This window comes from Paroedura picta, chromosome 4 (assembly GCF_049243985.1).
Source record: "Paroedura picta isolate Pp20150507F chromosome 4, Ppicta_v3.0, whole genome shotgun sequence".
NCBI lineage: Eukaryota > Metazoa > Chordata > Lepidosauria > Squamata > Gekkonidae > Paroedura > Paroedura picta.
In genome coordinates this window covers 66,618,406-66,631,827 of record NC_135372.1, presented here as the reverse complement: position 1 = coordinate 66,631,827, position 13,422 = coordinate 66,618,406, and the positions used below count along the sequence as shown (strand labels likewise).

Here is a 13,422-nt window from a genome sequence, read left to right as displayed (position 1 = left end):
GTTAACAAACAGATATCAAAATAATGACATACATGCATAATACAGAATGGCATCAGGTATGTACCATTTTTACATTACTAATATGAGACATGTTGAGATTTAGGATTTTTATATATTTTATGTATGTATACGTATAATACAAACCCTCTACATTTTTTCCTAAGAAAACCTATATCCTCTCATTCATGCAACCGTATAGATGGTGAGAAATCTATTTTTTTTTAAGTAAAATGGGTTGTGCATACAAGGAAACCAAAATCCTTCCCTCACATTGCCTTGTTGCTTTCAGCATTTTCTTCTATCAAAACCAAAGTAGATGAAAAAAATGCTAAAATAAAATAAGGCTGAAGTGAGTTAAAGGTGCAAGAGTATGTTGAATATAGTAGAGTTTTGCCGAATTGTTGAAGTGTGATACTGAATACAGTGAATAAATAAATACAGTAAATAAATCTCCCAATAGATCTCAGAAAGGTAAAATTATTCAGGTAGATCCAATTCACACTCAAGTTACAGGAAGGAGTTTCCTTTAAAGAGTACCTCCCTTAGGGCAAATAGTCAATTTGTCCAGCATCATTTATGTAAAAGTCTGAAGATATTGTAGCTATAGAAGAGAGTTGCAGAGACATGTGTGAGCACTCTGAAATGTATGAGAGAACAAAGCAAGAGGAGGGTTCAGAGGGCAGCTCTCAGGTTAAGACAAAGGGAGGAATTCTATTCATAGAGGTAACACCCATACAAACTTGGAGTAGTTACCCCCCCCTCCCCAACTAGGCATTCTGAGTCACTCACACTTAACAGAGTGGACAGAGTTTTATTTTATTTTTAAAATTTCTATTCACATTCATATCCCACCCCTCCCAGAAAGCTTGGAACCGCTTCCATCATTTTAAAATCACATACATGGCCATATAATACAATTTAGCTATAGTTTCGGGTGGGGGTATCCATATATACGGAGTCCATCAGGATTTCATCTTAAGTCATCATGATAGTCACTGACCCAACCAAATGCCTGGTAATAGAGCTCTGTCTTACAGGACTGACTCAGTTGTGTCAGAGCCCTTAGCCCTTCCAGGAGCTCATTGCACCATGTGATGAATAGTAAGAGCTGTGTAAAGACGAATCCTCTATCATTTCTGGTTTGACCCTTAGCTCAGTTAGCCATTTTAAAGGTTCCCTGTGTTATCCACTAATTGGAGCTAATTGCTTTTGAGGGGATTCATATTGGGAAAATGTTATAGACGGGAACAGTTGATATCCTCTTGCACCAGTCTCATGTCCTTGATCCATTTTGGGTCTCCCTTAAATGTCTTCTCTCTCATCTCATTAGAGATTAAATGAGTATTTCTTTTTTGCCTGTTGTTACTGACTGTAATGCACAATCAATACTGAAAAAAATTCTGAATAGTATCCTCTGTCCCCAGAGGGAGAGAAGTAGCTTTGGGCTGTTCTGCACTGCAATCTGCAACACAGGTGTAGGGTTGCCAACCTCCAGGTGGCACCTCGGATCTCCTGATATTACAGTAGCTCTCCAGCTGACAGAGGTCAGTTCCCCTGGAGAAAATAGCTGTTTTGGAGGGTGGAATCTATGGCATTATACTCTGACTACGAAAAGAGCCCATTGTAACCCAAATACAATGGGCGCTAGAATGGGAAGGACAGGGCAGCAGGCAGGAAGGGAGCGAACCTTACCGGAGCCGTCGTTGGGGGCGGGCGGCGGCGGGCGGCGGCGGGGCATCCTCGGCTGGCTGGCGGTTCCGTCGGCGGCCATTTTCGGTGCTCCGTCGGAAGAACGGACGGGAGTCCCCAGAGAAGGCGGCCAGGCCTACCCGCCCCCCGAGGCTCTCTCAAGCCTTCTCCCGGCCGGCGGAGCGGCCTTGCCGCATCTACGACGCAGCAAGGCCGCTCCGCCGGCCGGGAGAAGGCTTCCAGGCCTACCCGCCCCCCGAGGCTCTCTCGAGCCTTCTCCCGGCCGGCGGAGCGGCCTCGCTGCGTCTACGATGCAGCAAGGCCGCTCCGCCGGCCGGGAGAAGGCTTCCAGGCCCCCCCACCCCCCGAGGCTCTCTCAAGCCTTCTCCCAGCCGGCGGAGCAGCCTCGCCGCGTCTATGACGCGGCGAGACTGCTCCGCCGGCCGGGAGAAGGCTGTCTGTGCGGGTGAAGCAGGGAATGGGGAGCCGCGCTTTGCGTGGCTCCCCATTGCCTGCTTAGGCCGGGATGGACACTTGGAGGGGCCAATCAGGAGCCGCGACGCGGCTCCTGATTAGCTCCTCCGAATTTTTATCCCGGACAGGGCCCGCCCTAACTCCTCCCACAGTGCCCTTACTCCTTTATTCAGTCCGTGGCGCTCCACGCCACGAGGCTGTTTAAAGATGAGGTCTTCCACAAACCCTGCCATCCCCATGCTACACCCTCAAAAGCTCCCATATATGCCAATTCAGATCCAGCAATCCTGGCTCACAGAGTAAAAGAAAAACATATGCTTCTGTCTGTCCAGTCCAGCAGCTGTACTGCCCATTGGGGGAAGAACGAAGTTTGAGTCCTGTGGCAACTTTAAGATGAGCAAAGTTTTATTCAAGGTGTAACCTTTTGTAGGCATTCATATCTTCTCAGACACAATTAATTAGGAATTACCAACCAGAGGGTAAGCAATAAATTGGTACACTGCAAAATTAACTTTTTTAACCTATTCAAGGACCATAGAATAACAAGCTAAATGTATAAGGCTATCACTTGTTTGTGTTCAACTAAGGGGAAACATAGTAACGGAAATAAAAATGTCAGGATTGGAGACTAATGGACAGATGCATCTCCACTTATGGAACGCTTAAATTAAATTTCTTGTGGCAACTCAGGCTCAAATTACTCACAACTTTTGGTTCTTGTTGCAACTGCAGATATTATGTTGAGTCCTAACTGTGATGACCCAATGCATCCAGTGGTAATATTAAATAGAGGTTTTTCTCCCAGTTTTGTGAAAAACAATGCTTTTTTGCTAGTGAACCCTTTTGGCTAAAAGAAAAAAAAAGTTTGAGATACTGCTTCTGAAGGTTCTCTGGGCTGGAGTCCAAAAAGACCCTCCCCTGATAATCAGTCATGTCTGAGAGTTGTCGTCATGTCTAGATATTTTCAGTTTCTCACATCCCCATGTCTTCACCAAAGATTTCAAAGGGCTAAATATCTTCGGTAAACACAGTTGTAATCCATGGCCTTCATTTTGCTGCAGGTGGTAACACATTGTTTTAAAAATATGATTTGTATACACAAATGCACACAGACATGACTGAATACTAATCAAATACTAATCTAATTCCCATAACTGAATAGTAATCTAGATCATTTACCAGAGGTTATAATAGTACCAAGACCTTAAAAATATGCACAGATGGGTTTTATTGAGCTTAAAAGCCAGAATGTCTAGCATGCTTTTGTTTAACTGCTAACTTCTTTTGAGCAACAAGCTATGTGAGCTGCAGGTTGCTTGCAAAAACAATGCTTATAACTACCCGCCTCTAATTCATGCTGCTGTTTGCAGCCCTAAGGTCACAATTATTTCTGAATTCCACAACAAACGGGGGCTTGATATGATGGCTAAAGCAGAATAGCTGGAGATTTCCCCCCCTTGCTACAGCCCAAAGAAGTCCTTATGGCTGAAAACAATATGTCACCTCTAATCTTATTTCCTACTCCTAGCCTGTATTTTCATTAACCCACTTTATTTCATAGCCTGCAAACTGACACAGTACTAGCTTTGTTTCTAGAATAATTGTGGGTGACTTTACAATGGGCTAAATTGATGGAATGGATTATGCAAGCAGTCTGCAAAAGATTTTTTTAAGCTGTTTTCTGAACAATTTAATTTAGAAAACAGGGAAGAAAGACATTTTATGCAACACTCTTGGTTTTTCTTTGAAATAGATATACATTATGTCTAGCCTGTGCCTCTTCCTTGCCATTCTTTGGAAAGGGTAGAGAGACACACACACAAGAAAATATTTATTTGTCATACAAACGTTAAAAACATAAATTCCATGCATAGACTGCCAATGGACATACGCATCCACAGCAATTTTCCCATTGACATTGTGATCCAAAATTTGTATGGGAAAAAACCCTAACATTCTAGTGCCTAGTAGATGATCATGTTGTCTCTATGTCAGTGGCACAGTTTCTGCACAGTTTCTACAACCTCTGTGGGGAATGGTAAACCAAATAACATCAGTCCTCACTTCAGAAACTACTTAAAAGTAAGTAGACATGTTGAATATCTTCAACCATGTTCTTTTCCTGTGATGTCATTTCAAAACATTATCCATCCATCACCCTCCTCTAAGGCTCATTGTGGTTTACATAAAATGTAGAAAACAGTACATGGAACTCAGCTTTTCACAATAACATTATAACATTAAACTATAACAAAGGTAACAGAGTATAATGCAAACAGGTCCAGAGCAGAATGCATGGGTGGATTTCTGGGAGGGGCCCTGTATATGTTGCTGGTTACCTGATCTCAATCAAATTCCTAATGGAAGAGCTTCCTTTTGCAGGCCCTGTGGAACCGTTTTAGCTCCATCAGGGCCCTGATCTCCTCCAGGAACTCATTCCCCCAGGTAGGAGCCAGGACAGAGAAGGCTCTGGCCCTGGTTGAGGCCAGGCAAGTTTATTTAGGGCCAGAGATCATTAGCCGGCGGTGGTGGATCATAAAGCTCTTTGAAGGGCATACACAGTGAGGCGGTCCCTCAGGTACACTTGGCCCTGACCATGTATGGCCTTAAAGGTGATTACCAGAACCTTTAGCCTGATCTGAAATTCAACTGGCAACCACTGTAGCTGATGGAGAATGGGCCAAATGTGGGTCCTCCATGTTGTTGCTGTGAGGACCCTGACTGCTGCATTTTGGACCAGCTGTAGTTTCCAGATCAAGGTCAAAGGCATAAAGCAAGTTACAGAAGTCCAGTCTGGAGGTGACCATCACATGGATCACTATGGCTAGATGTTCTGGGCCAGGTAGGGCACTAGTAACGTGGCTTGGAGGACTGCTCCCTGTGGGACTCCACAAGTACGCTGTCGGAGGCTTGATGTTCTTTTTCCAATTGTGACTCTGTCCATGACCCCAGAGGAAGGAGATCAGCCACTGAAGGGCTGTCCCTTGTATTCCGGTGTGGGCAAGGTGGAGAGAGAAGCTGCAGACTATCTGGGGTTTCATCAGGATGATGTTGGAGAGAAGGAAGTGTACTAGGGTTGTGCGATTCGGCCGCCGAAGCGGCCGTTCCGTCCGGGCGCAGCCAGCGCCGCGCCGCGGGGGGGGAGGGCGGTGCCGGCAGCGGCGTGACAGCGGGCGCAACCACGCAGGCGCGGAGTTCCGCGCCTGCGTGATTGCACCCGCTGTCACGCCGCTGCCGGCACCGCCCTCCCCCCCGCGGCGCGGCGCTGGCTGCGCCCGGACGGAACGGCCGCTTCGGCGGCCGAATCGCACAACCCTAAAGTGTACCTTCCAGAAATTGCAGGTCTTACTGGGACATCTGAATTTTCCTGCAAGGTGATGGCACCTGGCAGGGCTTTGGTGAGCCAGCTTGGTTTATTGGTTAGGAGCGCGGACTTCTAATCTGGTGAGCCAAGATTGATTCTGTACTCCCCCACATGCAGCCAGCTGGGTGACCTTCTGACCAACCAGTAATAGGGAAAGCAACTGTAAGCCACTTTGAGACACCTTCGGGTAGATAAAAGCGGCATATAAGATCCTCCTCCTCCTCCTCCTCCTCCTCCTCCTCCTCCTCCTCCTCTTCTATTGGTGCAGACCACCAGAGGCATGTTGCGCCTGTGCCACAGGACATGGGTTTCAGAGGATATTAAGGCCAATCTCCAGGTGTGGGCTGACTTTCTCTGGAACTTCAATAGGGTGGCCATTTAGCAGACTTCGTTGGACATGGGGTATGACCTCCAAGCTAAGTCAGACATGTCTGGTGGCTGCGGCTTTAGGGGGTTTTTAAAATTACAGCAACAGGTGATGTACACAGTGGTGGCTGAATGGTTGGCAGGGGCAAGGACAGTTGGCTGTCACCCAGTGTTGGGTTAAAAGGGCCTGAGAAGAGCCTGTGGTTTCAGGGTTTCAGTTTGCATACTGGAGCCCTGAAGGGGGTCTCCATAAGAGTCTGGATCGAGGTTGAGTGCAGCCTACCTGGCTTGGTAGACCAGGGGCTCTGAGCCGGGTGGCTGGTGACCAAATCAGGTGGGCACCCATCCACCAAGCTGCTTCCCAAGGAGATGGATCCTGGGGGCAAGGACCTGCCCCCCTGGCTGGGAAGGAAACAGGTTCCAGGGTGCCCCCAGGACCAAGCATGAGCAGCCGGACAGCTGGCGGTGGATTCTATTTCTTATGCCAGGCCAACTCTCTGGCTGGAGGTTATGCAACATTAAAACTGTGGCCTTGTTGCTTGCTTGCCCACCTGCCAATCAAATTCAACTAAACTGAGGCAAAACCAGTTTACATGAGTTATGCAAGATTTCTCATAGTCTATCAAGAAATCAGTGAGTACTAACTTAAAAGAAAACATTTAAATATTGGTTTACAGTGTTTGTTCCATTCCCAAAGTTCATATATATTCTGTTAAAAATCATAGGTTTAATTACCATCCAAATATTATTTGTTTGTATTAGTTTTTTTTTATTTCCCCTGTCCTAAATTATTTTAGATATATGAGTTAAATTTGTGGGCCACAGTTTAATTTTCTCCCCCCCCCCTTTTCTTCTTCTTCCTTTTAAAAGAGAGAAATAAATCAATTGACATGCCAAGATAAGTCATTCTAGTTGTTAGAATGGCAATTGAAAAATAGCGATGAAATTTTCTGGATTCGGCTTCAATTGATATTTGAGAGTAATACAGCTCCAAAAGGGTCACCTAGACACAAACCATTTACTGTTTATAGGAAACCCTCAGGACTCACACTGCATGTGAACATTAAATTAATGAGGCTTGTATTAGCAGAGCAGTTGGAGAAATTTAACTATAGTACCATCCTAATTCCAGTGAATCAATTGGGGGTTCCGTCATTGGCTTTAATGAGCTAGGGATACACCCTATGCTGCCGTAGTCCATCTAATCTATGCCAGCAGTATCTTGGCACTTGCTAAAATGTTTGCAGAGAACAATTTTCTATAAGATGAAACCCTCAAACAGTGTGCAAACTAATAATATTTCTTGCCTTGTGAGAAAAAAATATTTCTTGCCTTGTGAGAAAAAAAGAAAATGTTATAACAGGGCTGAGATGGAGGATACTTCTGCAAATATTATTACTGATACTAGGGGCAAAGCCTGTTGTACCCAGGAATACAATGGGTGCAAGCATATATACCTGCACTCTGGCCTTCCTACCCCTCAATATTGAGATCCAGTGTGTTGAAGTGGTTATAGGGAGCAGTCTTTAATGTCAAGAGCTGGGTTTGATTCCTGACCCCACCTCCATATGCAGCCAGCTGGGTTGCCAAATTCCTGGTGGGGGACTGAAAACCTACAGGAAGATGAAAGAGAGAAAGACAGGATGAAAGAGAAAGAAAGAGACAAAGAAAGAAGGGGGAGGAAAGAGAAGAGGGAAGGACGGTATCAGTTTTCTTAAAGAAAAATGCTTTGGAGGGGCAATGGCCCTCCTACCCCAACCCCCATACAACAGTGTCTATATAGGTCACCACTGCCCCCACCTTCCCATCCAACCGCACATCTTCCAAAGGCCAGCCAGGGCAGGCTGTGATGCCATCTTTCCACTCCCCCCCCATCTTCCAAAGGCTGGACCAGAAAGGAGCAGAGTGGCTGCCACCGTATTCCCATATCCCACATTTCCCAAAGGCTGGGCCAGGCAGGAAGGCTTTAGAGGGGTTGCCTCCTTCCTGCCGCATTCTGCCACATATCCCAAAGGCCAGGCTGTGTGGGTATTGCCATAGGGGGCTGCCTCTTTCCCAGCCACTCCCACCTCTCCCAAAGGCCAGGCTGCTACAGGAAGACCATAGGGAATGAGCTGATTCCATTCATAGAATCACAGAATCATAGAGTAGGAAGGCCATACAGGCCATCTAGTCCAACCCCCTGCTCAACGCAGGATTAGCCCTAAGCATCCTAAAGCATCCAAGAAAAGTGTGTATCTAACATTTGCTTGAAGACTGCCAGTGAGGGGGAGCTCACCACCTCCTTAGGCAACCTATTCCACTGCTGAACTACTCTGACTGTGAAAATTTTTTTCCTGATATCTAGCCTATATCGTTGTACTTGAAGTTTAAACCCATTACTGCGTGTCCTCTCCTCTGCAGCCAACAGAAACAGCATCCTGCCCTCCTCCAAGTGACAACCTTTCAAATACTTAAAGAGGGCTATCATGTCCTCTCTCAACCTCCTTTTCTCCAGGCTGAACATTCCCAAGTCCCTCACCCTATCTTCATAGGGCTTGGTCCCTTGGCCCCAGATCATCTTTCAATTTTATCTACGTCCTTCTTGAAGTGAGGCCTCCAGAACTGCACACAGTACTCCAGGTGTGGTCTGACCAGTGCCGTATACAATGGGACTATGACATCTTGTGATTTTGATGTGATGCCTCTGTTGATACAGCCCAAAATGGCATTTGCCTTTTTTACCGCTGCATCACACTGCCTGCTCATGTTTAGTTTACAATCCACAAGTACCCCAAGGTCTCGTTCACACACAGTGTTACCTAGAAGCGTATCCCCCATCCAGTAGGCATGCTTTTCATTTTTTTGACCCAGATGCAGAACTTTACACTTATCTTTATTAAATTGCATCTTGTTCTCATTTGCCCATTTTTCCATTGTGTTCAGATCTCGTTGAACTCTGTCTCTATCTTCCAGAGTATTTGCCAGTCCTCCCAATTTGGTGTCATCTGCAAACTTGATGAGTAGTCCCTCCACCCCCTCATCTAGATCATTAATAAATATGTTAAAAAGTACCGGGCCGAGCACCGAGCCCTGAGGTACCCCGCTACTCACCTCTCTCCAGTCTGATGAAACACCATTGACAACAACACTTTGAGTGCGGTTCTCTAGCCAATTCCCTATCCACCTAACTATCTGAAAATCCAGATTTCAGTCCTTCAACTTATCCATCAGAACATCATGGGGAACCTCGTCAAAAGCTTTACTAAAATCCAAGTAAATGACATCAACTGAATTTCCTCGATGTAGCAAAGCTGTTACTTGGTTAAAAAAGGAAACTAGATTGGTCTGGCAGGACCTGTTGGAGACAAATCCATGCTGACTTCCTTGGATCACCAAATTGTCCTCCAGATGTTTGCAGATCACTCCCTTTAATATCTGCTCTATTATCTTCCCCACAACAGAGGTCAGACTCACTGGTCTGTAGTTTCCCGGGTCATCCTTCCTCCCTTTTTTGAAGATCGGATTAACGTTTGCTCTCTTCCAGTCCTCCGGGACATCTCCAGTCCTTAAAGAGGTTCCGAAGATGATGGACAAGGGCTGTGCAAGTTCTCTGGAAAGTTCTTTGAGTACTCTTGGGTGCATTTCATCCGGACCAGGGGATTTGAACTCATCCAGTGCAGCTAAATGCCTCTCGACAACTTCTCTATCCATGTTAACCTACCACCCAGACACTATCCTTTGGTTACGGTCATCTCTAGATGTGCCTAAACACTTTGACCTGTGGGAAAAAACAGATGTAAAATAGGCACTAAGCCTTTCTGCTTTCTCTGCATCCCCCGTTAGAGTTTGTCCATCCGCACCCAACAGTGGGCCTATTGCCTCCTTTACATAACTGAAAAATCTTTTCTTGTTACAATGGGCTTCCCTGGCCAATCTTAGCTTACTCTCAGCTTTGGCCTTTCTGATGAATGATCTACAGTGCCTAGTAACCTGTAGGTACTCTTCTTTAGAGCTCTGTCCTTCCCTCCATTTCCTGAACGTTTTCCTTTTCTTTCTTAGTTCCTCTTGAAGTTCTCTGTTCATCCAAATAGGCTTCTTAGAGCTTCTGCAGTGTTTTCGTCTTTCTGGGATAGTCATTGATTGAGCATGCAATAGCTCTTGTTTGAGTAGCACCCACCCTTCACATGCTCCCTTCCCTTCCAGCATTCTTGTCCATGGTATGACACTCATCATGTCTCTGAGTTTATTAAAGTTTGCCCTACAAAAATTCAACATCCGTGTCTGGCTACAAGCTTCCTTGGCTCCCCATCTCAAAAGGAATTATATGAGGACATGGTCACTTCCCCCTAGGGTCCCCACCTCCTTCACCTCATCCACCAACTCTTGCCTGTTGGTCAGTATTAAGTCCAGTATGGCTGAATCTCTTTTAGGTTTATCTACCATTTGATAAATGAAATTGTCAGCCAGGCAGGTCAGAAAGTTGCATGACCGAGGACGCTTCACAGAGTTTGTTTCCGAGCACACATCTGGGAAATTGAAGTCACCCATGATGGCAAGGTCCTACCGCTTGGATATTTTCTCAAGCTCCTCGCAAAGTGCAGCATCCACATCCTCTCGTTGGTCAGGCGGTCGGTAGCAGACACCAACCACCACACTGTTTGTTTTCCCCTCGCTTATTTTCACCCAGATGCTTTCCACTGTAGATATGCTCTCCTTCACTAGAATTTCCTGACAGGTAAGCCCTTTCCTCACATACAGTGCCACTCCTCCACCTCTTTGATCTATTCTGTTTTTTCTGAACAGTTCATATCCATCCACCATTACATTCCAGTCATGAGAATCATTCCTCCAAGTTTCTGTGATGCCTACTAGATCATGCCATTCCATCAGCATGAGAAGTTCCAGCTCTTCCTTTTTATTGCCCATGCTTCAGGCGTTGGTATAAAGAAATCTGAATCCTTTTACTTTTGGTTCCCTATGAGCTGGCCTTGCTGATTGGGCTGCCTCCAATCGTTTTCCTTCCATACACTCCCTATGTTGATCGTCTCCTTCCCCTAGTGGCTTTAGTTTAAAGCTCTCCTGATGAATCTCCCCAGGTTCCTGCCAAACACATTCTTCCCCAGTTTCGATAAGTGCAGTCCATCAGGTGCTAGTAGGTCTTCCTCAAGAAAGCCTATCCCATGGTCCCAGAAACCAAGTCTCTCCTGCCAGCACCAACTACACAGCCAGTGATTCTCCTCCATTATCTTCCTCTCCCGACGCATTCCTCTTCCCTTGACAGGCAAGATTGAAGAGAATACCACTTATGCCCCCATTTGCTTGAGCTTCCTCCCCAGATCTTGATAGTTTTTTTTAATAGGAGCAATGGCATTCAGGGACATGTCATTCGTTCCCACATGGACCATCACAAATGGGTAGCGATCTGTAGATTTGAGGAGTTTGGGCAGCTGTTCTGAAACATCTTTAATTTTTGCCCCTGGCAAGCAACACACCTCTCGGATTAGGGGGTCGGGCCCAGCCACATGGCAATCCATTCCTCTTAGCAGGGAGTCTCCAATTACCAGTACTCTCCTTTTTTTTCTTCTCAACTCCATTTCCTTCTGTCCCCGTGGCCTCTTCCCTTTGTCTTAGACTTTGTTTTGGGACCTCTTCCCTTGTTGACCCTTGCACCTCCTCTGCAAGGACCTGAAATCTATTCTGGAGCTCCAAAGGTCCTGAGAATCGTCTCGCTCTTCGCCGTTGAGTCTTTTTACGAACTGTCTGCAGAGGCTCGCTATTGTGGTCAATCTCCTTATCCTCTTCAGGACTGGTTGTATTCTCTTTATTCTGAGTTGCAGGGCTCTGGTCTATGAACTCCTCCACTTTCTTACTTGGGGTCAGAGTAATAATTCTGTTTTCTAATCCCCTAATCTTTTCCTTAAAAAGTTTTACCAGCTTACACTTGGGGCAGCTGTAGTCCATCTTGTCTTCTGGGAGGAAGGCAATCATGTCACACTCACTACAGATGATGGGATGAGTGTCCTGGAGGTCCATTGTAATGTCTAGGCAGTGCAAGTACTAGGGAAATATAATCTACTGATTCTAATTGCTCGGCCAAGAACCCCAGGCTAAGAGCCACAGGCCAAGATCCCTTTGTCTCGCGCCTCTGGTGAGGAGCAGCCCTTTTTAATCCTCCCAACAATTACCCAGCAATCACCTCACCCAGGCAGCACAATAGCCTCACCTGGTCAGCAGCAACTCTCCCCAGTAGCTCTCTCCACGTGCTCTCAGTTGTCTACCCAGCCCCATCTCTGAAAGGGCAGATCAGGCAGCAAAGGCTGTGTGGGGGGCTGCCTCCTTCTCATCCACCCCACATCTCCCAAAGGCTGGGCCAGCCTCCCAGCTTCACCTGAGCTTCAGATGGATGAACACTTATCCAAGCCAGATGTTCAACAGGCAGAGTGCTCTGAACAGTAGGAGGGAATGGAGCTAGAAACAAGCCAGGGCTAGGTTCCAAAGTTGTTGAAGGAGCTCTTAATTCCTCTGCCCATCCTCCAGCTGCATCTCCGTGCCTTGTCAGCCCACCTGGCTCACTTGAGCTAATTAAGCAATGCCAGCTATGTGCTGGAAGAGAGTTCCAGTCTAAAAGGCACCACACCCTGTTAGCTGCTGATTGAAGAATGGGAATCATCACAGAGCAAGGACTGAAAGACTGCTCACAGCCTATATTAACTTGAAGAAGAAGAGTTGGTTATCATATGCCACTTCTTTTTACCTGAAGGAGTCCCACCTTCCCTTTCCTCTCCCCACAACATACACACTGTGAGGTAAGTGAGGCTGGAAAGCCTGGGTTGTAGACACAACCTGTTACCTGCATGTTCTGCTGATGCCTTTGGACTGCCTGAAGGAACCCTTGACTCACTAAACTGAGTTAAGACATGCATTGCATTCTGTCTGTCCCTTGGCATTTTGTTTTTCAAATACTCATTATCTCTGCCTCCCTTGCAGCTTATCATTGCTGCTTTCTAGCAGAGAGCTGAGACCAACACAGGAGGCAAAGAAAGCAGCTGGCTCCCTTCCCTTGCTTGGGGGAGATAGAGGGTGGGAAAAGGATGAGAAAGAAGCAACTTACCAGTAGCAAGGCCTTTCAGAAAAGCCAGGATCTCTTCTACACATCAAGCAGCAAGAAGAGGCTAGATAAGCTCCATGATTAGCCCATACTGGAAGAATGTTCTCTCCCCATTGGCAGCACACCCCCCAGGAAGGGACAATTAAGTAGGGAGTGCATTGCCTGCATGCAATTTAAACTAATTGGCCCTCATTGGCACATTTGAACTGATTGACCCTCACTGACAGAGTGCAATTTGAACTCATTGACAGACTGTTCTTTCCCTATAGTCTGCATACTGTCAGGGAGGGCCAATCAGGTAGGGATGGAATTATCTGCAAGCAATTTAAACCAATTGGCCCTCATTGGCAGAGTGGTATCTCCCTACTGGCAGCACACATCCAGAACCAATCAGGTAGGCAACTTTATAATGTTTATTAGAGGCACAGCCAGTTGTACA

At 46.3% G+C, this 13,422-nt stretch overlaps 1 long non-coding RNA gene across 1 annotated transcript; it reads right to left on the bottom strand.

The window, feature by feature from the left end:
- Window positions 1-3,033: 3,033 nt before the first annotated feature.
- Window positions 3,034-13,054, bottom strand: LOC143836806 (uncharacterized). The gene is made up of 3 exons (XR_013230754.1): window positions 12,987-13,054; window positions 7,351-7,506; window positions 3,034-3,218 (listed from the first exon to the last, which is right to left on the bottom strand). It is a non-coding gene; the product is annotated as an uncharacterized LOC143836806 (long non-coding RNA).
- Window positions 13,055-13,422: the final 368 nt, after the last annotated feature.